Raw genomic sequence first — 26,752 nt, forward strand, 5'->3', positions numbered from 1 at the left:
TTTTTTAAAGCAGTAATAGAAAACTAATATATTGTGTGACTTTGGACAAGTTACTTGATCACCCTATGTGGCTTACTGTCATTGTTAAATGGAGAGATAACAGCACCCACTTCATAGGGTATCTAGGTGGATTAAATGAGTGAATACATGGAAAATATACGTGGTACTTGGTAAAGCGTCAAATGTTGGCCAATAATAGTAGTAGTGGTTGTTATAAGAACTCATTGTAAAGTAGAAAATGAAAGGAATTTCCTTAAAATGCCAAAAGATGATTATCACAAACCTATAGCAAGCATTAGACTTAATAGTGAAACTTTGTAAGGACTCCACTAAAATCAGAAGGCACATAAGGATGCCAGTTATCTTTACAATAAAATATTGTACTTGTGGCCCTGTCCAATAGAATTATATGAGAAAAAGAAATGAAGTTTACGTATTTGAAAAAAGGGAAAAAAAGTTTACAAATTGAAAATGAATACAATACAAGCACCTAGCAATATGGTTAATAAAAAGGGTGAGGCCAGGCGCAGTGGCTCACACCTGTAATCCCAGCACTTTGGGAGGCTGAGTCAGGTGGATCACCTAAGGTTAGGAGTTTGAGACCAGCCTGGCCAGCATGGCGAAACCCTGTCTCTACTAAAAATACAAAAATTAGCCGGATGTGTGGGCGGGCGCCTGTAGTCCCAGCTACTTGGGAGGCTGAGGCAGGAGGATCACTTGAACCCAGGAGGCGGAGGTTGCAGTGAGCCGAGATTGTGCCACTGCACTCCAGCCTGGGCAACAAGAGCAAAACTCTGCCTCAAAATTTAAAAAAATAAATAAAAAGGGTGAAAGACCTTTATCAAAGAAAAATATAAAACATTATAAAAATGATAGTGAAAAACACAAAAGTTCTGAATAAATGGATGCACACACATATATACATACCTTGTTTAGCTATGCCTTATGCTTCTCTGATTTGGCATAACACTATTTGTATATATATTTTTAAGTTGTTTTTGAATTTGAAATAATTCATCGCAGTATATTGTAAATCTTTTTTTCCCTGGGCATTATCAAGTGTTCTCTGCCTATAGCCAAGTAGAACTTTGACCCATAAAGACTAACTAAAGTATGCAAATAACAGCACTAGATCTGCAGCAAAGAAGTAGAAGAAGCGGCCGGGCATGGTGGCTCACGCCTGTAATCCCAGCACTTTGAGAGGCTGAGGTAGGTGGATCACGAGGTCAGGAGATTGAGACCATCCTGGCTAACACAGTGAAACCCCGTCTCTACTAAAAATACAAAAAATTAGCTGGGCATGGTGGCGGGCGCCTGTAGTCCCAGCTACTTGGGAGGCTAAGCCAGGAGAATGGCATGAACCTGGGAGGTGGAGCTTGCAGTGAGCCGAGATCACACCACTGCACTCAGCCTGGGCGACAGTGTGATACTCCATCTCAAAAAAAAAAAAAAAGAAAGAAAGAAAGAAAGAAATAGAAGATGCACAACACACTGGATTTTTGGTTTTTTGTTTGTTTGTTTCGTTTTGTTTTTTGGTTGGGGGGGGGACGGAGTTTCGCTCTGTTGCCAGGCTGGAGTGCAGTGGCGCGGTCTCGGCTCACGGCAACCTCCGCCTCCTGGGATCAAGCAATTCTCGTGCCTCAGCCTCCCGAGTAGCTGGGATTACAGGCACGCGCAACCACACCCGGCTTAATTTTTGTATTTTTAGTAGAGACGAGGTTTCACCATGTTGGCCAGGATGGTCTCGATCTTCTGACTTTGTGATCCGCCTGCCTTGGCCTCCCAAGGTGCTGGGATTACAGGTGTGAGCCACCGGGCCTGGCCAACACACTGGATTTTAAAATGGAAGTGTTAAGTGGAAATAGAAAACACGGTAACAACCAGCAGGCAAGGAGGGTTTGGTTGAAGTTACTTGACAGTAAGAAGAATATCGTGCACATTACTGCAACCCTAGAAAGACTGATTAACAACTGTATGAAAGTATATCAGAAATGAGTTTGGTGAGTGAAAATTTTAGCACATAAATAGCAAAAAAAAGAAAAAAAAATTCCAATGCAAGAACCCTTAGGGAAAATGGTTAAAAGACAAACCACTCAATTAAAAAATTATCAAAGGGTATTATATCAATCATGTTTCAGTCAGAAAAGCAGAATTAATGTGAATATTATGGTCTGATGGATTTATTATCAGGACAAGATAGTACGCAATTGTGGAAGAAGCTACAGAAATAAGAGTGCAAAAGCAGGGCTTGGAGATCAGAGAAAAGTCACTACCCCAGCCCTTCTGAAGCTCTGGTGCAGGTAGACAACTCAGGCAAAGAAGTAGGAAGTGAGGTATATCCAGCTGCTGCGTGGAACCCCAGAGGAGAGCAGGTGGAGACATCTATGGAAGGCTGTTGCCACTGCGTCTGGTAGTGGGAAGGGAGTTGGTATTGGTCAGCAGGGCCAGCAGCTGGGAAGAAGAGCTAGATGCAGAATGGAAGCACAGACACCAAATGGAATCTGCAAGCAGCCTTGCACCTGTGGATTACTGTGTCTAACACCATGCCCTGCCACCATGCCAGTGTAGTATCTGCTGCTGTGGCCAGTTATTATCTTTGGAAGACAATGAAGTGAATTCTATCTTCCAAATCTTACCCAAATTTATCTTTTGTTCATCTGTAACCTGGATCCATATAGGCAGTCATCTTCTGGTAAATACTTCCAGCTTAGCCAAGTTGACACAGTTAAAAAATTACAGTGGATATAAACAGGCCTTGTATTATATTCTAGTAATACAAAGATTAATAGCAATAATAGTAATCACTCAGAAAATTATAGTTGCTCTTGCGATCTTTCAGGTACTGTTCTAAATTCTATACACATACACACACGTGAATTATCACAAAAGCAGTATGAGATTAATGCTATTATTATCTACGTTATATTCACAAATTGTGTCACAGAGAGTTCAAGAAAAAATACTTCCAAGACTACATGTTGTTCTCTAGGGTTAGCAGTACCAACAATTTGGCAGAATCTAGTAAAACGGTTTCGAGTACATACTGTTCAGAAGTTTGTCCCCTAGAGAAACTTGCTCAAAGGAGGGCATATAAAGATGTTTAGTACATCATTACTTGTACTGGTGAAAAAATTAGAAACAACCTAAATCCCCTTTAGTAAGGGAGTGGAGAAATAAAATATTGAACATCCATAAGATGGAATACTAATCAGGAGTTCAAAGGAATATTTTAGATACACACACAGACAAAAATAGCTTTCAGAAAACACTATGGAGTGAAAAAAAAGTAAGTTGCAGAATGGTACGTATGGTTCATTGTTTTTCATAGGAACACTTGTATTTTAAAAGTATAAAAAGCAGTAAACACAGATATTAACCAAATTTATAAAAGGAGTGGCTTGTGGAGAGAGGATATGACAGGTGCTGTTGGCTACCTAACCATAGCCATTCCTGTTTCTCAAGAGGTCCCTATTGTTAGTAATTAAGTCTCTTCTTGGGTGTGTGGAAAGTGGGTTCCAGTCTCAGTGCCAGGGAGTGAACTACAATTGGCTTTTTACTAATCATGTGATCCCATTCCACTCAACAGTGATGGATTTAGGAGTTGATTCACAATTCTGGCCAGTTCTATGGGGTACTGCTGGGAATAGTTTTATGCACTAAGACAGACACGTGGCTGTGATGCTGGTAATATTCAATTTCTTGGTCTGGGTGCTGGTTTCATAAAAGTATTAATTCTGTGAACATTAAGAGAGTTTGCCCTTACCTATCTGTATGTTATACATTAATAAAAAGTTTATATATTAAAAAAGAGACACAGGAGAAAAGTCTGCCATTTTCTACTAGATGTCTCTACAGATGAGAGCTGATTGTGTACCAACCATCCTGTGATCATGAATGGGCCTTGCCCAATTTTCTAAGGATGGCAGAGTGGAAAGATGGGAATACCTGGGTCCCAATTAATGTAATAAAGTTTCTGAGTTAGCCATTTCTGGAACCAGTCTGTCTCCATTCTTTTTCTTCTTTAAATCAGTGATTTGGTTTTTCTGTCTCTTGAGGTTAAAATGATCCTAACTAATGGAGGAAGGGGGAGTCCCAGAATTGGTAAACAAAGAAGGCTCACTTGATCTGTAATGTTTTATTTATTTAAACTAAAAAATAATATCTGTTGTCAAGTCTGCTTAGTGAGTATGTAGGTCATTATTCTCTAATTTTAAAATGAAGTGGGTAGTATTATTTAAAATGTTCTTTAATTTTTTTTAAAAAAAAGGAAGAAAAAGTATCAGATGAGTTGTTGCTCATCAGGAACAAAAATGAGGGAGTGATTATTTTAAGTTGAGGGGCAACTGGGAAATAATATTTCTCAGCAAATGAATCAAAAGCCAATTTGTTTATATTCATTTAATAAATACTTAGTGGGCTTTTACTGTGTATAAGCTACTGTGACATTCTGTTTGGACCTGTATTTGAAATCACTAGGTTTTTGTAAAGAACATCTTGATATATTGGTATGTGTCTTCAATAGGAAGTTATATGTTCTAGAGGACACCCATATGTCTGGGCTAAAATCTGTATTTTAAATTAGAGCGTCTCTAGTATTATATTCAAATTTGGCAAAAAACTTATGTAAGTATTTTTGTATGATACAGAAACATATGTTTCCATCATTTAGCTAAGTAAAATTCATAAAACTAATTATTCTTATGTCTAGTAGAAGTGTACATAGAATTCTGACTCCCAAGTTTGTATTATTTCTTGAGATAGTAACCATGCTCAACCCTCAAATTATGACATACATACGTATGTGATTCCAAGATACAATAATTTAAAGAAAGTCTTTGGTTAAAAATACACACTGTGGTGTAAGACCTGAGTTGGAATCCAGCTCTTTGTCACCTTAACCCTGGGCAAGTTACTTCTCTAAGCTTCAGTATGGGGAATAGTGTCATTGTGGAGTTTGTATGTAATGGAAACCTCAAATTAACAATGACTTAAATAAAATTTTATTTTCAGGCATAAAAATCCAGGGATCAGTAATCCAGGGCTGGAGTGGCAGTTCCGTAAATGCTTCAGGAAATGCAGGCTGCTTCAAGGTCTCTGCTCTGCCATCCCTGGATTGTAGCCCTCATGGTCCAAGATGGTTGTTGGAATGTCAGTCATTATGTAGCCAACAGGAAGTGGGCATTCCTCCCTCTTCTAAGGACTCCTCTAAGGACCTCTGTAGGAGGTTGAGAAATGTCTTTTTTCTAAGTGGCTTTTAAACTTCAGGGGTTCTGTTAACAACAGAAGAAGAGAATGGGCATTGGGGCACAATCAGCAGTCTCTGTCACAGGGTTGTTTTAAGAATTAACCAGTACATATAAAGCCCAGCACACAGAGCCTGACATGGAAACAAAGGCTGCTATTTTAATCACTAGTAGTAAATGTCAAACTTCTGATTGAACAAATGTGCTTATCTTTTCTCACCAAAATGCCAATGAAATAACAGTATACGGATTAAAATTTAAAAAGCAGGCCAGGCGCCGCGGCTCACGCCTGTAATCCCAGCACTTTGGGAGGCTGAGGCGGGCGGATTGCCTGAGCTTAGGAGTTCGAGACCAGCTTGGGCAACACAGTGAAACCCTGTCTCTACTAAAATATCAAAAACATTAGCTGGGCATGGCAGCATGTGCCTGTAGTCCCAGCTACTCAGGAGGCTGAGGCAGGAGAATTGCTTGAACCCGGGAGACGGAGGCTGTAGTGAGCCGAGATTGTGCTACTGCACTCCAGCCTAGGCTACGGAGCGAGACTCCATCTCCTAAAAAAAAGAAAAAAGAAAGAAAAAAAATTTTAAAAAGCATAAGTAAGGAACAGGAGAGGCAACCTCCAGAGCAGAGAAACTGTGAAATCAACAAAATTGTGAGAACTGAACAGCAGGTGAAAGAGTAGCAATTGACGTAGCAGACTGGAAAAATGAAAATCTAAGAGCTTGCAAGGGGGAAGGTTAAGAAGCAAGCTGATTCATGCTGCAGAAGTCCAGAAAGTCTCAGAATTGGAGGCCAGGAGTCTTTGAAGGTGAGTCGGGTATGTCTGGAAGTCTGTATTAGAAGCCAGTATACCCTGACAACCTCTCTCAGGCAACTACCTCTCACTTCACCAGCAGAAAACCTGATGTTTACTCTAGAGAGGTCGAACTAGACTAACCCTGGATTCAGAGACAGCTAGCATAACTGAGGGCAGAGGTGCCAGCTGAAAAAAGGAATTGATTGTACATACAAGAACGTGGAAAACTGATCCAAGAGAAGATACATACAGCTTCTTAGAGTTGTACATCTCCATATGAAATTTCCAGTTCTCTGCTAATAACCCGAGAGTGAAACCTGCCTTTTGGCCAGTTCTGTCAATGCACATCTTTCAATATGTGTGCTCTTTAGTGCCTTGCTTTTAAAAATGATTAACCAAAGAATTACCAGACATTTGAGGAAACTTGAGAAGCCAAAATCATGAAAAAGAAATGTGGAGGAAAGAAAGAATATAGGGATAAATAAAAAGCAATAGTTTGTTGGGATTTTTTTTAGGAGACTTTAAAAGTGATATCCTCAGAGAGCCAAGGGAAAGTACTATGTCCAAGAACAAAAACAAGATGATATAAAAATGGACATTTAGAAAAGATGAAGCGTGGCAAATTAAAATGAAGGGAGTTTTTTAAAAAATTCAACAAAATGCTGGAGGTAAAGTTGTTTTTCTCTTAAAAAAAAGCCGGAGATCAAAGATAAGAAAGAAAAGATAAGAAATTAGAGGATTTCCTCAAATATTTGATGATCCAACAATCCAGATAGCAGTGAGTACAAAAAAGAAACAGAAAAGGGAAGGTAGGAAGTTATCCAATAAATAATAATGCAAGAAAATTCTAATAATTAAAATACTTGATTTCAAATGGAAAGAGTCGAGCCCAGTGAGTGCCTAGCACAATAACATTTTAAAAGCCCACACTAAGGTACATCACTGTGAAATTACGGAATTCTAGAGGTAAAGTGAAGATTCTAAAAGCTTGCAGAGAAAAAAAAATACATACAAAGGAATAGGAGTCATAATATCCGACTCCTCAAAGGCAGCACTGAAAGTTAGAAAGCAATGGAACAATCCTTCAAAGTACTGAGGGAAAATTATTTCTATAACCTATATTTACATCAAGCTATCAGTCAAATAAAAGGGTAGAAAAAAGACTTTTCAGGCATGAAAGTCCTATGCACCTTTCCTAGGAAACTTCTGGAAGATGTGCTCTATTAATATAAAGGAATAAACCAAGTAAGAAGAAAACATTATTCATGGAAAAGGAGGGATCTCAGGGTGAAGGGAAGCCATAGATGATCAGCTCCCGCACTGGCCAATGGAGCAAGAGATCGAAGGCACCAAGAAAGAGTGAAACTGAAAGAGGATTTAACCATAGCAAGAGGGAATTTTCATTGCTTCCAGGGGTTCTGGGAATAAATTAGTGAGAGGTACGTAAATTTAGCAAATGAAAAAAGTAGGTGGTTATTAACTCCAGGGAAAACCAAGTTTAAAAGAATTAAAATATGATACATTATATGGCTCCGCTCAAAAAAATAACATGGTTATAATACTGTAATGTTGCATACTGATTTAACCAAAAATTATGATGTTGACCCTAGTGAATGGATTGGAGGAAGGGGAAGTGTAGGTATTTTGGAAGAGGTGGGGAAGCAGTGTGTAAGAGAGCTATATCCTCATCTTCCCCAGTATATTGTCAGTAGATCATTTTTAAAGCCATAGGGTCGAGAAACAGGAATAAAAGGATATTAATTAGAAACATAGAGGGAAAATACCAGGGGAAAAAGCAGCCTAAAGTGATGAGAATAATAAGCTTGGAGGTCTAGGAATGGAGATAAAGCTGTAGGGTATTTTAACTAATAAACATGTAAACTAATGTTTTTAGTATCAGGCTCGTAGAACAATTTTGTTTTTTCAACCGTGTATATGTTTTATTTTGATAAAAAAACATTGATTTTTAAGTGTGCTTTTGGTGGCTTCATTTGTACAAAGTCTTTGCAAACTAACAATACAATTCAGTGAACATTTATTCAATACCTGCTCTGTTAGACCATTGTACAAGAGACAGACATGTAAACATATGATTGTAAAACAAAGCCTAATGTGATTACCTGCTCCCAAATGATGAATAAATACTGATATCTCATAGAAGCACCTCACTTCTTTCGGGACTAGGGGAAGGCTTCAGAGAGGATAGAACATTTGCACTGGGCCCTGAAGGGTGGGAGCAGTCTGAAGAGGAGGTTCAGTGCCAGCTGTGGCCAGTGTTGTCCAATCCCACCATCACTGGAAAAGGAGATGTGTTTAGGAAAGAAGTCTGGTGGAGCTGTGGGAGGCTGTTTTGACTTCTCTGCCTCTCCTAGACATTTATATTAGTCATTTCTTCCTGAGGATTTTCTCCTCCCTGCCCTATCACCCAGACACTCTTAATTTTAGTATTGACTTTACCATGCTGAGTTATATTGTGGTTCTCTCCCCACTGGCACCCTGCCTCTTAAACTTTTGGTCTAATTTAGAGAAGGACAAGGGAAGGGAAAAGAAAATATTGGTTTCACCTGGCCAGATGTAGATTCCCGAATATAAAGATAGGAACTGTCTTTCCTGACCTCATAGGCTACTAGGTATAGCTGTTATCTTTTTTGAGGCACTAAGATTAAACTGTCATTTTCACAGTTTGAACATAATTTTTAGAACCCTCAAGAGTAATATAGGACACATCTAATTTTTTCAAAGAAGTATAATTGTTTCACAACTATAAAATATTTCTCTGTGAAGATGCTTTTCAGAAGTAACTGGGCAAGTCATTATGGTGTGTGTACATGTGTAACATCCTCCAACTTTAGAATTTTGTGCCCTGGATTTGTTTTCTTTTATATTGTTGGGTCCAAAAGAGGAAAGGCTGGCTTAGAACTAAATAGCAGAACTAAACCATATGTTTTATACCAAATTAGAAACAGGTGAAGGTTGTTAAAATCCAGCAAGCACTTAGAAAAGCTTGAGACACAAGTTTGTATTAAAGGCAGGTGGTTATATGTACAATAAAAAACAGTCACCAGCACACTGGCTGATTGATACATATGTGATTGATCTTTTTGGATAAAAACAAGGAGGAGTTAATAAATCACTGCACATAGCTATAAAGATGTTTGGGCTTGAAAGCCTAGCCTGTAAGAGCAAATGTGGACCCTGAAGGAAATTTATGAAGCCTAGATCCTTTTAGCTTTACTTAACAGCTAACATCTGACTGACCCAGGGGGACCATGGAAATTTATTGCTGGGCCATTCAAATATTTAAGCTGTTGTGTGATGCAGAACAGGTAAAGATTAGCCCAATAACAAATATGAGGCTATAAAATAAAATGAGATTTCGATGACTTGTAAGTACTTGTCAGAGGTCAGCTCCAAATGACTGGTCAGAAATGGTAAAAACTTGTTGATAATTAAAGGGGATTGACTATGACAACCTAGATGTTTGCATTGGTTGCTGTCAGATCAGTGATCCTTGGAATTTCCTTCTCCTTTGAAGTCCATGCTTAACAAAATGACTTAGGGGCCTCTAAATTGTCTTTTTGTGCTCTGAAATTGGGCAAGATGATGAATTGAGGTGATTCCTTTTGCAATTTTATCATTGAAATATGTCTTTCTCAAATACATTCTGAATATAATGCAATTCCTAGACAGCATATTCACTTTAGAAAACTGACTTTAGCTAACTTATGTGTGTAATTTTGAGCATTGACATCCAGAAAGCAGGTAAAGTTTTTAGGCTTTTTATGATAGATGATCTAAAATCAGCCTTTAAAACTTAAGTAGTTTAACAGATTTATGCACACCATTATTGAAAAGTTGATTTAGTGGAATTAAGTGGATGTAAGGAACATGGCTGTGCTGCAGCCAAGCAGGCATAGGGCAGCAGGCATAGGCCGAGGTAAACAGCCTAGATGACTCAGCGGGATTGGGGCGCAAGCGCACAGTATCATATCTTATGTAATCATAGCCATGTAGACACAGCATAGAGAAGCTCCCCACCTGGCTCTCAGCCGCTATTGTTTGTGTAGTGTATAAATGTAACACTAACCCTGTGAAGAGGCTGCTGAATAAAGCCATGTCTCATCTACCTGCTGTCTCTTGAGTGTTCTTCCAGCTCCCTGCCCCACATCCACCCACTCCGCTCAGCCCTCAGCTGGGGCTGGAACCTGACCCTGAGCATGACAGTGGATTTTTCAAAAACTTTCCAAATATTCTACCCATATTTATTTAAGCCCCAAAAGCAATAATGTATATAGTATTGTTAATAGGACTATGGAAGTTACATGAATGAGATCTACAGTTATTGGTATTGACAATCTTTGCCTTTTTGACTTTAAACATAAAATGTAGATTTGGTGGTTTTCAGAGTGCCAGCTTATCAAATCACTTGGTAAATTTGGCTGTGATTTGGCATATGAACATCTGATTTGTGGGGAGAAGAAATCCCTTAGTTTTTAATAGAAATCTTGAATGAAATGAAATTTACAAATAATACAGCTTTACAAAATGGGGTTATTACTTGATGGAGAGCATGGAATAGAATAAAAAGTAGAGGCTTAGAAGTCAGACAGGCATGGGTTGGAAGTAGCTCCACCACTTCTACTTCACCCATACATTCACCCCTCCCTCCATTCCACAAATAAATGTGTTCCAGACACAGGGCTCTTGGAACTGGGATACAGCATCAGTAAGGACTTCGGCTCATAGTTCACATTCCTTTGGAAGATTCAAGGAATAAACAAGCAACTACAATACAGTGTCAAAGGTACCCTGTTAGGGATTGTACAGGGTTCGCAAAGACACATGGGGAGAAATAACTGATTCAAACTTGGGGCAGGGGTGAAGTGAATTGGAGATGGGTGGCTGTTGTGGAGTGTTAGGAAACGCTATGTGACCATGGGCACTAAATTAATAGTGCCTGCAGGACAACTGCTAGGATTGTATAGATAAAGTATAGTAAGTACAATACCTGCTGCATAATAATATTCCATAAATGCAATCCAGCATCAACATCATTGTTATTGCTGTCATTTTATCAGTACTCACTGGCGTTTGCTCTAGTGGTAGAGGGCTTTACCTGCTATTAATCTGTGGCAAACACCATTCTGTAATTTAGGATCTTCTCTCAACCAAATAATTTTTCCTTTGAGCAGAACTCAGAGCACTTTCTAAAAATAAGAGTTGGTTTCTAGGTATATTAAAACCAAGAAAGAAAGAGTAATAAGAACATACCTGAATCTTGAAATCTTCCATATTGATTCCTGTGTTTTGTTTTGTTTTTTAATTCACAGAGCTATATGTTACTTAGTTCTCCTTCAGTATTTACTTAATATATTCATTTGTTTAATCATTCATTTGCAGATATTTGTTGAATACCCACTTTCAATAAGAATCTGAGCTTAACACCCATGTCCTCAAGGAAATTGCGTTTTAATTCAGGAAGTAAGACATTTGTATAAACAGACATTTGTATAAAATATTGAGTAGAAAGTGCCAGGTGCATAAGAATACTTTTTGATTTCAGAAGGCAACAAAATGAATAAAATATGCTGTCTCTCTTGAGACACTTACAGATAGAGTGGAGGAAAAGAAAAGGGAAATCAAGCATACCGTTAAGAAAGGTAATAATAATAATTGAATGCCTGCTGTATCCTACTAACTGTGTTGGGTCATAGATTTTTTTTAAATGCATTTTGTTATGTAGATTTGAGGTTGAGTCATAGATTTTCTTGTTTAATTTTCACAACAATCCTTAAAGATTGCTATTATTAAACCTATTTTAGAGTTTTGGAAACAATTTCAGAGTAGCATGTTCTAGTTCATACCACAAGTAAATAACAAAGTTCTGCCCCTCTGACTTCAAAGCCTTAACTTATTGTACCTAAATAGCCCTTTTGCCTTTCTCCTCTTCTCATCTCAAAATAGGTATCAGCACAAAAATTAAATAAACAATTTTTATATAAAGGATTGAGTACCTGTTATCAGCACTGTATAAGGAAGCGATTTATAGACAATATAGAATTAGGTGTCCTGATACGTTTAAGCAAATCAATATTATATGCACACATTGTGAAGTGTTGTCTTTAGATATTTCAAGTGGTGAATAGGTTTTCTTCCAAATTTATGTTCCAGATGGAAGTATCTTCTGGCATTACCAAGTATTTATGCACCTTGCATGCTTAATTGTGGATTTGGTGTTTTTTTTTTTCCTTAACATTTACAGATTTTTGTGGGAAACAGGTGCTGTTAAATCCAGGCAAATGCAGGATGGCTGTTAATGTTGTGGAATGTGATTTTGATTTGCTTGGCAGAATTTTTATTTTACAAAATTGACTATTAAAAAAAGACATGGTTTCCATCCTTTAATTTTACTCTGTTCACTGAAATTTGCCTGTGGACTGTTTTTCAACAGTTACAAAAAGGGTGTGGAAAAACTGGAAGGTTTCTATAAGGAAATTGATATTGAGTTCTTTAACAATTTCCACAGCCCTGCAACTTACCAAGTAAAAAAAAGGAGGGGGGATTATTTTTAACCTTCTTACTAAAATTACCTGGAATTCAATTTCCCTGAAATTCCATTCTTTTTTTAGTATAGCTCTGTCTAAAATATTGTATATAATATTGGCAAAGAGAATATTCTGATGTAAATCTTCTCATTACATGATTTCTCCTTTAAAAACTTTGGGGTGATATTTTATTTCCTGTTATATCAAATTTAACCTCTTTTGGTTGGCACATACGTCTCATATTTTCTCTCTTTTTTCTTCCCCCAAAGAAGGAGGAAAAAACAATCACTCCTCTTTTTGTTCTTCCATGAGGACTTTTAGGATAGAGATCAGCCCATGGTCTGGTGTGGTGTGTGTAGAGGGCCCTACCTAATCTGTCACATACCTTCCTATGCAACTTCAAAGTCGTCTCTTGCCATTCCTCCTTCAGTCCAGTTCTGTTGGCCTTCTTGCCAATCCTTGAAGCAGCATGTCTTCTCCTTCCACAGGGCCTTTACACAAGCTGCTTCCTCTAACCAAAACATTTCTTCCTTTAGCACCTACCCATCTCATTTATTAGGCTGATTATATGAGCACTATCTGTCTAACCCACTGGACTCTAACCTCCTGTTTGTGTTTGCCCAGCCTTATATCCCTACCACCTAACACCATACCTGGCACATAGTATGAGTTCTTTGAAAATTTGTTGAATGAATAAACAGCATCCACAGTGGTCATTTTCCTTCATCCCCCCGGTTATGATGAAAGAGTTGCCCTTGTCTCACCTGCTGTCTAAGGCAGACCCTTCTGTACTCTCACCTGTGTGGTAAGGAAGCTATCCTCTTTCACCTCGGGACATGTTTCCTGCTGTGCCTCACCACATCCCTGCAGCTGCTGAGCTCCCCTCTCTCTATGCCAGGCTTTCCACCAGCTTCATTTCCTTACCTCTAGCCACTGCTGAACTCATACCAGTCGGCCTTCATCCCCTGCTACTTCAGTTAAACTTTCATTTACCATATTATCAGCGCTACCTACCAGTGAACCCACAGAGTCAATCCAGTAGACGTTTAATTTTGAGATTCGCTTGACCTGTCTGCAGCACTTAACTGTTGATATCGTCCTTCTTACATTAGCCGTTTGTCTGAGCTTTTCTGGTGAGATACTTCTTGGTTTTCCTCATATCTTTTAACCAGTCCTTTTCTGGCTCCTTCTCCCCGTCCTTCGTTCATATTCTCAAGGCTCTGAAGTGGTTCTCTTGTATACCATTTCTTTAGGCCATCTCATTCATACCTATGGCTTCGGTTTCCATCTAAAATGTTTATAATTCCCTATTCGATATTTTCGGCCCAAATTTTGTCACCTCATTTCATTTATATATAATAAATATACTTTGTTTATATTATAGAGTATCTATATACTATAGAGTATATAGGTATAAATATATAGTATATAAGTGTATTATATTTATAAATAATAAATACATAGCCAGGCACTGTGGCTCACGCCTGTAATCCCAGCACTTTGGGAGGCCAAAGTGGGTGAATCACCGAAGGTCAGGAGTTCAAGACCAGCCTGGCCAACATGGCGAAACCCCGTCTCTACTAAAAATACAAAAATTAGCTGGGTATGGTGTAATCCCAGCTACTCGGGAGGCTGAGGCAGGAGAATTGCCCCAACCCAGGAGGCAGAGGTTGCAGTGAGCCCAGATCATACCACTGCACTCCAGCCTGGGCAACAGAGTGAGACTCTGTCTCAAAACACACACACACACACACACACACACACACACACACACACACACACACACACAAATATGCACCTGCTCCTTCTCCCGTGTTTCCTATCACAATTCACAGATACCGCCATCTGCCTCATTTCTCAATTGAGAAACGAAAGGGTCATCTTTGACTCCTCCCCTCTTTACCATTTTGTAACAATCAATCCATCACAAAATTCTTTCGGTTCTTCCCACATATCTATTCACATATCTTCCTCTCTACTTCTGGAACCCTAACCAAAACTGTTATTTCTGGCCTGGATTTTGCAATAACCTCCTATCCAGGTCCTGTTCCCCTTTATTTACCACACTGTAGCCAGTCTGGTCTTTAAAAAACATAAACACCCATGCTTTAAAAAGTTATTATCCTCCCAGCTGGGCACGGTGGCTCACACCTGTAATCCCAGAACTTTGGGAGGCCGAAGCAGGCAGATCATGAGGTCAGGAGATCGAGACCAGCCTGGCCAACATGGTGAAACCCCGTCTCTACTAAAATACAAAAAATTAGCCACACATGGTGGCATGCGCCTATAATCCCAGCTACTCGGGAGGCTGAGGCAGGGGAATCATTTGAACCTGGGAAGCGGAGGTTGCAGTGAGCCAAGATTGCGCCACTGCACTCCAGCCTGGTGACAGAGCAAGACTCCATCTCAAAAAAAAAAAAAAAAAAGTTATTATCCTCTCATTTTCCTTAAGGATACAGTATAGGTTTGGTTTTCTTGTGGTTTATGAACCCTTGCATAGTCTGGTACCTGCTGATCTTAGCAGCCTAATCTTATGGCACTTCACCCCTCAACGCTCTTTTTTTTACCCTAGCTCCTAGCTGTTTAATTTCACCCGTAATTTTATAAAAAGATGGCAATTCCATTCTGTCAGTTGCTTAGGTCCAAAACTTTGAAGTCATCCTTGACTTCTCTTCCTCTCACACCTCATAGAAGATCTGTCACCAGATCATGTTGGCTCTGTCTTCAAAATGAGAGAATCCAACCACTTCTCACCACCTCCACAGCCACCATCTTGGTTCAAACTGCTGTCTTCTCTTGCCTAAATTTTTGCAGTAGCCTCCACTTGTTTCTTTTCTTGCTCCCCTGCAGTTTATCCTCACAGAGCAGCCGTTAAACCCTCCAGTGCTTCTCCTGTCATTCAGAGTAAAAACTGTAGTCCTTGCTGTGACCTCCAGGACGCTGCATGATGTAAACCGATTCCTTTGCTGACCTCATCTCCTGGTCCTTTTTCCCTTACTCTGCTCCAGGCACTCTGGTCTGCCTTCACTTCCTTGAATGTACCTATACCAGGCATTCCTGTCTCAAGGCCTTTGCACTTTTCATTTCACCTGCCTGGAACACTCTTCCCCAGATAGCTTCAAGACTTTCTCTCACTTCCTTCAGGTTTTTGTTCAAATGTAATCTTCTCAGTGAACCTCCTCTTATTTGTCATGTCTTTCTCACTGAAGTGTAAGCTTCATGAAGACAGGAATTTTTTTTGTCATTTTGTTCACTGTGTTAGCTCAGCACCTAGAAGAGTGCCTACCACAAGGTGATGATGCAGTAACTATTGCTAAACAAGTGAATGAAGAATAGTATTTGCTTTATTTGTCCAGTGCTCATTAGAGTCTTTGGTATAAAGTAAGTAAATCATTTATTGATTGAATCAGTTCTTTTACTCTAATTTCAAATGTTCTTTCATCTTCTCTCTTTCAAATTTCTGACCTTTACTTTCTTCAAAACTAGTTTTAAATTTTCCACCTATAGGAAGCTGCCTACGATTAATCCTGTCACTCAGACTGGAGTGCAGTGGTGTGATCTCAGCTCACTGCAACCTTCATCTCCTGGGCTCAAGTGATCCGCCCACCTCAGCCTCCCAAGTAGCTGGGATTACAGGCACACACCATCATGCCTGGCTAATTTTTGTATTTTTAGTAGAGACAGGATTTTGCCATACTACCCAAGCTGGTCTCAAACTCCTGGGCTCAAAGGATCCACCTGCCTTGGTCCCCCAAAGTGCTGAGATTACAGGCATGAGCCACCGCGCCAGCCTGTTTTTCTCTTATTATTTACCATTAGCTAAAACTTTTGTTTCTTTACTTATGTTGTATCCCAAGATTTTATTATGAAAATTTCTAAACATACAGAAAAGTTGAAAGAATCTTGTAGTGAACACCCATACACCCACCACCTAGATTCTGCGGTTACATTTGCTGTACCTGTGTTATTGTGTCTTTCCATTTATCTATCTGTTTATCTATTATATCAACCTATTTATTTCCGTGAATCTTAAAATAAGTTTCAGATATCAGTAGACTTCCCCTCAATGCTTCATCATGCATATGATTAACCAGAGCTCAGTATTTGTTTATGGTTCTTTTTTCTTTTGAGGTAAAATTTATATATAATGAAATATACAAACTTTTTTTTTTTTTTTTTTTTGAGACGGAGTCTCACTCTGTCATCCAGGCTGGAGTCCAGTGGCAGGATCTCCGCTCACTGCAAGCTCCACCTCCCAGGTTCACGCCATTCCCCTGCCTCAGCCTCCTGAGTAGCTGGGACTACAGGCGCCCGCCACCACACCTGGCTAATTTTTTGTATTTTTAGTAGAGATGGGGTTTCACTGTGTTAGCCAGGATGGTCTCGATCTCCTGACCTTGTGATCCGCCCACCTCGGCCTCCCAAAGTGCTGGGATTACAGGCGTGAGCCACTGTGCCCGGCCAGAAATATACAAATCTTAAATGAACTATTCTGAGTTCCATCAAATACATAGGCATCTGTGCAGTCCAGCATGTGAAGATACAGATCATTGACTCTCCCCTGAAACTTCCCTCTCTCTTTTTTCCAGTGAATCACTGTCTTTCCCAGTCCCCTGCTTAACCAATGTTTAACCGTAAGCATGCAGTATGAACTTCTTTACATAAGGCTTCTTTCACTTGGCATATTATTGGAGGTTCTTTCATCCTCAACACTTGCGTGGTTTTCAGTTTTTGGCTATTGTGAGTAAAGTTGCTGTGAACATTTTTGTAGATGGTATTTTTGTGGGCAAATGTTTTCATATTTCTTGGGTAAACACGCAGGAACAGAATTGCTACATCATAGGATAAGTGTATATTTAGTTTTATAAGTAACTGCCAGACCTTTTTCTGTAGAGCGTAATGTACATTTTATACTCCCACTCGACAATATATAAGAGTTCTGGTTGCTCCACATCTTAAGTCTCTTTTAATCTGAAGGTTCTCTCCTTCTTTATTTTTCCTTGCATTTTTTTCCTTGTTGTATAAGTTAAACTTACTCTGCAGATCCCTGTAAAGTTCCTCACATTTTGAATTTTGCTGATTGTATTAACATGTTTATCTTTCCCCTGTGTTACTTATAAACTGGAGATAAAAACTTAGTTGATCATATTCAGTTTTCTTGGCAAGAATACTTCATAGGTGTTACTGATGCTCCCTTTTATATCACATTTGGAAGCATATTATGTCTAGTTATCTTTTTTTGTGTGTAATGTTAAAATTGATTAGTACCCCTGGCCACTCTTAGTCTAATCTGCCCTCAGTAATCTTTCTGAGGAAGGATTTTAGATTGAGTGACCTGCAGTGGTCTCTCTAAGGGTGATTCTGATCAAAGGCCAGAATGACAAGAAAGTGTCAGCTCTGGGAAGATTTAAGGAGCAAACACTTAAAAAACAGAGAATAGCAAGTTCAAAAGTCCCAAAGTAGGAAACAATCTTGGCATGTTCAGGGAACAGAAGGAAAACCAGCATGACTTGAGCATAGTGAGTGCCAAGGAGAATGACATGAGGTAGCAGTGGCTTTAGCCACGTAAGGCCTTGTGGGCTACCCTGTGTGGTTTAAATTTTATTTCAAGTGCAGTGGAAGATCTTTTGATGGTTCTAAGTAGGAGACTGGGTGCCACAAGCAGATTTGATTTTTTAAGGATCAGTTGGCTATGGGAAAGAGGGGGAAAATGTCCATTGTTAATCATGCTTTTCATAGATTATAACTTTAGCCCGAACCAATGGATATCTGTTACTTTCTGTGTTACTTTAAATTGATTATGATGTTTAAAATGAGATATCACTTATGGGGGAAGGTTAAATGGCCCTTAGTGTAAAGTTATTAATCCAAAGAAAAATGGAAACTTAAAAAATAGATTTGAATACAGTTAAAATATTAAATGATAAATGGAAACGGAAATATTATTTTAAAATGGCTTATTTTTTAAAGAGTACATTTTGGACTGGTTAATAAATGTAACTTTTTAACATGGAAACAGATGCTGAAATATTTTCAGTCCCCAGTGTAACCCCCCACAGCCAGCCATTTCCATCTCACGTGCCTATGGCCTGCCTTATGCTTTCACAGCATTACCATCAACAGTTAAAACTTCAGTGACACTGTACAATGTAGCAGAAAAATGCAAGGTGTTTTTTTTTTTTCCCCTCTTTAGTCTTGGCAGGGTAAAACATAGTCCTTTTTACTCTACCAGGTGCTTTACTTTGGCCATAATAATTTAGTATGGGTCTATAGCTTTTGGTCACTTCCCTTACTCGATCATGGGGGAAAAATAGGGGCAGCTTGCATGCTGCTGGCATTTTACATTAACATTTTTTTCACAGGTTTTTGTTGTTGTTGTTGTTGTTATTGTCACCCTGGAGGACTTGAATGAGGCTCGTGTGGTTTTTTTTGTTGTTGTTGTTTTGTTAATTGCTTCTTTGAAGTGCATGTAGCCTTAAGACTTATCATAGCCGACCAAGAACTGGTTGCTCCTGATAGTAGGTCATGCCACCAGTTATACAGACTGGTATTCCACAGGAGGAGCCCAGTAGGTATTCATGTTATAATCTATCCCAATTTCTGAACCCCTAAGCATACCAGAGTTAACTCACAATTTACTATAGTTATTGTAGGGGGGACTTTGGGAAAATAAACATTGAAAAATGTCTTTTAAAATGAGTTTTAGGTCTGGGCATGGTCACTCATGCCTGTAATCTTAACACTTCGGGAGGCTGAAGTGGGAGGATTGCTTGAGCCCAGGAGTTCAAGACCAGCCCGGGCAACATAGTGAGACCTTGTCTCTATCCTCCCGTGCAAAAAGTTAGCCAGGTGTGGTGGTGCACACCTGCAGTCCCAGCTACCTGGGAGACTGAGGCAGGAGTATCACTTGTGCCCGGGAGGTCAGAGGCTGCAGTGAGTCATGATCATGCCACTGCACTCCAGCCTGGGAGACAGAGCAAGACCCTATCTCAAAAAAAAAAAAAAAAAAAAAAAAATTATTGTCTTTGGCAGATACCCTGATTTAATTTTGGTCACTTCTTTAAATGTGATATAGCCGTCAAATAAAGCATGAGGCAGCAAGAACAAGAATTATGCACATGTGAATGTGAATCATGAAATGTGGGAAAATTAATGCACTGCCACCAGAGCATGAGATAAATGAATATGGAAACAACTACCAATCAATCTCTAGGCATTAAATGGGCAACAGGAAGGTCAAAGGAGAATCATTGAGTCCTGGAGCGGTCAAGGGTAATTTAAAAAAGAATGTGACAACTTGAACTAGATATCATAAAGGATGGAATAGTATTTAGATAGGAAAGCAAGAAAGATGGACACTTTCGAGAAGTAAGTAAAGGCAGAGAAAGAAAAGTGAACTTGGTGTGTTTGTGACACTGTGAGGAAACCTCTTGAGCAAAAGGTGACAGATGAATTGGGCAGATGGGTCAGATCACTTAGGCCTCGAAAGGTAGGCAGAGGAGTTGAAATTTAAAACAATAACTGATTATGAAGCAGGGCTGAGAAGTGACATGATAAGAGGTCTTACTTAAAATAATAACTTATATTTGTGTCATGCTTTGCAGTTGCAGTGTACTTTCTCAATCTTGTGGTGTTGTATCCTCACAAGATACTTGTGAAGAAGGCAGGAAAGATGATAGTTTCTCCACTTCACAGCTTAAGAACTTAGCATTAAACTAGTTATGATTTACCCAAGTTCATATAACAACTAAGTATGTAATGGAGCTGAGACTAGAAAAACTGTCTTTTCTGTTGTAATTCAGTTTTTAAAAACCTACTGGGCTTCCTAAAATCAATCTGACAGTGATATGGAGAATGAACTGGCATTAAGGATTCTGGCTAGGTAGTAAGCAAATTGATAAGAGCTTGGACCAATGATTCTCAACTGGAGGCAGTTTGAACTCCTTTCCCCACCCACCCAGGCAACATTGGGTGATGTCTAGAGACATTTTTGGTTATCACAGCTGGGAGTCGAGTGCTATTGGCTTTTAGTGAGTAGAGGATAGAGATGCTGACCCTTCTAAACATCCTGTAGTATATAGGACAGCACCCCACAACAAAGAATTATCCAGAGTGGCAGCAGGAATGGAGAATGTTACAGAGGGGAAATGATTTGTCAGCTTGGTGAAGCACTGCATATGTAAAAGGCAAATCAGGTGGGTAAAGTTGAATGCCACTCTAAGTCCAAGTAATTGATAGAGAAAAGTTGTAATGGCAGACTAGTCTGGACAGGAGAAAGTATACCGAGTTTGAGGTAAAGTCATTGCCTCAGAATATATTGAGTCCATGTTGTCACATTTTCTATAAATACGAATGGCAGAAGTAATCTTAATATGTATGATTTAAAAATTTGAATTAACTATAGCCATGTCCTCATCCCCAGTTGCCATCAAATAACTAAATCTGGATGTGAGGCTCTGAAGGTGAAGGCAAGAAACTATTAGCAGCTTGGAGTCCTTTGTAGAAATGTCTGGGTTGGTGGGGAGAGGGTAGTGTGTATAATAGTGTATCTTTTATAAATATTTAAAGTTTGAAAATCAGTTTCTTTTCACAGTTTTTTTCAACTTGTGTGTGATCTATTTTTCATGTGTTACGTCTCTGTAGGTGTGTATATGATATATATGTGAATTAGTAAAAAAGAAAAATCCTGCTCAGACTCAGCCTGTACATAGGAATTTCTTTTTTTGGTACTTTACTTACCAGATTTCAGTCGGTCTACTTTGCAACCTTAGCTGCTACCTATCATGATGACTCTTTGGCGTTAGAGTCTCAAATCTTTCTTGGTTCCTGAAGGAAAAAATGAAGTTGAGGGGTGACAGTGTGCTGGCAGCCCTCACAGCCCTCACTCGCTCTTGGCGCCTCCTCTGCCTGGGCTCCCACTTTGGCGGCACTTGAGGAGCCCTTCAGCCCATCGCTGCACTGTGGGAGCTCCCTTCTGGGCTGGCCAAGGCCGGAGCCGGCTCCTTCAGCTTGCAGGGAGGTGTGGAGGGAGAGGCGCGAGCGGGAACCGGGGCTGCGCACGGCGCTTGCAGGCCAGCTGGAGTTCCGGGTGGGCGTGGGTTTGGCGGCCCCGCACTCGGAGCGGCCGGCCGGCCCTGCTGGCCCCAGGCAATGAGGGGCTTAGCACCCGGGCCAGTGGCTGCCAAGGGTGTGCTGGGTTCCCCAGCAGTGCCAGCACACCGGCGCTGCACTCGATTTCTCGCCGGGCCTCAGCTGCCTCACCGCGGGGCAGGGCTCGGGACCTGCAGCCCGCCATGCCTGAGCCTCCCCCTCCTCCGTGGGATCCTGTGTGGCCCAAGCCTCCCCGACGATCACTGTCCCCTGCTCCATGGCGCCCAGTGCCATCGACCACCCAAGGGCTGAGGGGTGCGGGTGCATGGCGCGGGACTGGCAGGCAGCTCCACCTGCGGCCCTGGTGTGGGATCTACTGGGTGAAGCCAGCTAGGCTCCTGAGTCTGGTGGGGACTTGGAGAACCTTTATGTCTAGCTAAGGGATTGTAAATACACCAATCGGCACTCTGTATCTAGCTCAAGGTTTGTAAACACACCAATCAGCACCCTGTGTCTAGCTCAGGGTTTGTGAATGCACCAGTCCACACTCTGTTATCTAGCTACTCTGGTGGGGACTTGGAGAACCTTTGTGTTGACACTCTGTATCCAGCTCATCTAGTGGGGAGGTGGAGAACCTTTGTGTCTAGCTCAGGGATTGTAAATGCGCCAATCAGCTCCCTGTCAAAACAGACCACTCCGCTCTCTCTAAAATGAACCAATCAGCAGGATGTGGGTGGGGCCAGATAAGAGAATAAATGCAGGCTGCAGGCACCAGCAGTGGCAACCCGCTGGGGTCCCCTTCCACTCTGTGGAAGCTTTGTTGTTTCGTTCTTTGCAATAAATCTTGCTGCTGCTCGCTCTTTGGGTCCACACTGCGTTTATGAGCTGTACCACTCACCGCGAAGGTCTGCAGCTTCACTCCTGAAGCCAGCGAGACCACGAACCCACTGGGAGGAGCAAACAACTCCAGATGCGCCACCTTAAGAGCTGTAACACTCACCGCGGAGGTCCCAGCTTCACACCTGAGCCAGCGAGACCACGAACCCCACCAGAAGGAAGAAACTCCCAACACATCCGAACATCAGAAGGAATAAACTCCGGACACACCGCCATTAAGAACTGTAACACTCACCGCGAGGGTCCGCAGCTTCATTCTTGAAGTCAGTGAGACCAAGAACCCACCAATTCCGGACTCAAAATTATATTCAGTGTGTTTAGTTTCACATATTGAGAATTATAACATCTTGGAGTTGGAGGAGATACTATACCTCATTGAGTCCAGTGGATCATCCAGTATTTGATTCCTCCTGTGTTAGTCTCTCAAGCTACTGTAAGTTACCACAAACTTGATGAGATAAACAGCAGAAATTTGCTCTCACACAGTTCTGGAGGCCGGAAGTCCAAAATCAAAGTGTCATCAGGGCCATACTCCTTTCTTTATCCTTTCCAGCTTCTGATGGCTCCAGGCATTGCCTGGCTTGTGGCTGCATAACTAAGCTCTGCCTCCATCTGCACACAACCTCTTTTCCCTTTGTCTCACCTCTGTGTTTCCTTATTACGATACTTACTAGATTGAGGGCCCACCTGAATAATAAAAAATGATCTCAACTCAAGATCCTTAACTATTTTAGATCTTTTCATCAAATAAGTTAACTTAGACAGGTCCCAAGGATTAGAATATGGATATATCTTTTTGGAGGCCGCCGTGTAACCCGCTACATCCACTGAATACATGTCCATTGTTTGTTTGTGTTTGTCGCCCTTCTCTACTTGGCTGCCTGTAACCAAGATCTTTAGGATTTTGAATAACTTTGTAGTGAAATCAATCTCCTGTAACGCATATACCATTCACTTTGGTTCTCCCTGCTTGAAGCCATGCAGAAAAAAACGAATTCTTTTTCTCTCTGAAAGTCCTTCATTTGTTGTCCCTGAGATTGCTATCCTCCAGGACAAACACCTCTGGTTCCTTCAACAATTTCTCTCAATACTGACTTCTGTTCCCCTAATCATCCTGGGTTTGCTTCTCTAAAGCATTCAGAGGCAGTAGAGAGAATACTGGATTTATTATTGAAGACCTAATACTGAAGCCATGTCTCTTCCACTTCCTACTTAGGTGACCAAGCCAAATCAGTTTATTTTAAATAACAATAATACTGACTACTTCATTATTTCACTGCATGCTTTATATAGTTAAATGAGATTGTTATAAACGTTCTCTAGAAACATAACCTTTAAGTAAGGATACGAGTGTTCTTCTGTCTATTTGTAAAATACTTTCACTCCCAGAACTGAACATAGGTCTCTTGTACAGTCTAACCTAGTACAAAGTAGTTATCACTATCACGTTCCCCAGCTGAGCTGCTCTGCTTCTGTTACCGCAGCCTGGGATCGCATTAGCTTTTTTGGTAGTCATCGCATAATTCTTAACTCATATTGAAACTGTTCTGTACTAAAGAGTTCCAAATATTTTTCACAAATAATCTTTTTTAAAAAAATTCAACAAATATTTATTGCGTTCTGCTAGTAGCAGTGCTTAGACACTTGACAGAGAGGCAAAGAGGAAGAAAATAAAATTTCTGCCCTCTTGGAGCCTACAGTATCATAAGGGAGACACACATGAACCAAGTAATCACACAGTGAGTGTAAATTTACAATCTGAGACAGATTGGAAAAAGAAAGGGTTGCAAACTGACCTAAGCCAGTTTGATAGTTCACAATGATACGAGTATTTACAGTAGATAAAGGTGGGCTCTGATAATTAAGATTGGAGGTCTGCAGTTCTCCCCACTAACCTCTTCACCACCTGTTGTTAGTTACAGTGACAGTAAGGCTCAGATGGAATTCTGTCACACACGTAATCTATTTATTGCTTTCTAATTCCTTGATTTTTCTACTATTTATAGAAAGAGCTACAAGGTATGGTTCAAATAAGGCCATTTGAAGACAGTAGAGTTGGTGAATTTTCAATGTGGAAATTTAATTTAATTTGAAAATAATATTAGCCATTTTAATTGAATATAATAATAAATTGTATTGAATCTTCATAGGAAATATATAGTTCATCCTCCAGTTATTTAATGTAATACTCCTTTAATGAGTCCTCTTTGTGGTGTTATGGACCTGCTTCTGGTTGTACTTTAATGACCACGTTCTTATCTAAAGTTTCTATACCTTGCTAATGTAATTCTCCAATATAAGATTTGTATCTTATGTTCTGACGATAATAGGTTTTACCCTTTAAAATGGGTATTTTTCAAGATTGACAGATCTATAAATACATGTACTTTTGCAAAGTAAGATGAATGCATGATAGTTATAAGCTATTATACTATTCAACTTCAAGTGACCTAAGAATTTGAAAGCAATATAAAATGTAAATTCTGTCCTAATATTCGATCTGTCTTTGCATTGCCTTATCCGAACCATACCTTGTGGCTTTTTGTATAAATAAGTCCCACTGAAGTCATAATAAAGTCAAATGTCGTGAAATCAATTTTTTAGGAATGTTGAAGCTTGGTTTTCAATGTATGCTGATCTCAATTTACTCTTCTAATATACGAAACAGTTTCTAGATTTATACCTTGAAAACAGAGATAGCTATGGGTTTGGAGAGCTGTTCAGATAGTCTACATTTGAAGCTCATAGAATAACAGCTAGACAGCACAGAGGTTTAGGACTGTAGTAGATTTTCTCTAAAGTGCCCCTGTTGGGTATTTGCAAATATGTCGTTTCTTTGCAGGCTACCCCATCTGAATTTGAATGATTCCCAGACATCTTGCAACAGCCTGGTGTTGCACTTTGCTTATCCTGAATTTGCTATGCTGTCATTTTTATGCATCTCAATTTGAGGCCAAACCACATGTCCTAGTTTATTTTTTACTGTTTGAATTAAATATGAAGCTCTGTCTTCTTGATGGGTGTGTGAAGCATTTGGTGTTCCTTTAGTAGAGAATAAATACAGTTCATGACCTTGCTCAGTCCCCAGTGCCTATAATTTTATAGTGTAACAAATTTACCTTTGGATACTATATAGCCAGCAACTCCTGAGAATTTAATATAAAGCCCTTAAATTCTATTTCCTTTATTTTATTTTCTCTAGAAAATAATATCCTCTAGGCTTTATGGAATGTATCTTTTCCTCAGGCAATTAAAAGACAATTGAAATTAAGACTAGTAATTGTCACCTGCCATTCATTTCAATAAGATTATTTTATTCTTGAGAATAATTGTATATCGCAGAAGTAAGGAAGATGAAGTTTTCTTCTTGACCCTAAGTAATAATTGATCTGTTTGTAAAGAAATCTGTATCAGATGCTAAAACTTTTGCTCGATCTTAAGAATCAGAAAACAATGACTAGACTATAGGTATGCTCTAAACTTTTCTTCATTTGCAGGTGTAAAGAAGGGGAATAGTGAGGGGAGTTATTCTCTAAAATAACTCATTATCTTTATGAAGATCCAGATCGCATGCCTTTGTTGCTCCAGTGAGGCAGGTTAAAATGGAAATTCATGTATGAGAGCCTTATGGCATTAGCACATTGCCTTAGAGAAGTTGCATCCAAATAGCCATCCCTGTAAATGTGAATGAATATTTTAATGAATTTTGGCTCATATTGGCACTGTTGATTTCACTGGTCACCTTAAAAGAAACAGAAATCTTATATATTGCTTCTAAGTCTGATTTTTTTTCCTTCTTAATCTTCCTCTCCCATTTAGTAGAAGTTGAGATATCAGGTCCAAGGTATTAGAGGGAAAAATTTCTGGGATCTTAGTCTTAGCTAAGGTGGCAAGTTTATGATATGTAAATAGGAACCAGTGGCCTCAACTCCTTGGGGGTGGGTTGGTCACTTTCTTAAACATTAGTTCCTTGTTCTGTGACCTGTTCACCTTTTCTTTTGAAAGAAAGCAGCCGTTATTCTGACTTAATTAATATTATGAAGATGTCAGTAGATTGCAATGACTATAGCTAGGTGACTTAGTCCAATTCAGATGTTTATGCTGTATCTAAGAAACTTCAGCCTCTGTTGACAACTTGGAGGTTGTATTTACTCAGCTTTTGAAAATATCTGATCCTTCTT

The 26,752-nt window shown here is 39.7% G+C and overlaps 1 protein-coding gene across 3 annotated transcripts in view; it reads left to right on the forward strand.

Annotated features, from left to right (window-relative positions):
- UVRAG (UV radiation resistance associated) overlaps positions 1-26,752 on the forward strand; it is a 328,574-nt gene that overhangs the window by 225,081 nt on the left and 76,741 nt on the right. The window lies entirely within an intron of this gene.

The sequence above is a fragment of the Gorilla gorilla genome, chromosome 9, assembly GCF_029281585.2.
Source record: "Gorilla gorilla gorilla isolate KB3781 chromosome 9, NHGRI_mGorGor1-v2.1_pri, whole genome shotgun sequence".
NCBI lineage: Eukaryota > Metazoa > Chordata > Mammalia > Primates > Hominidae > Gorilla > Gorilla gorilla.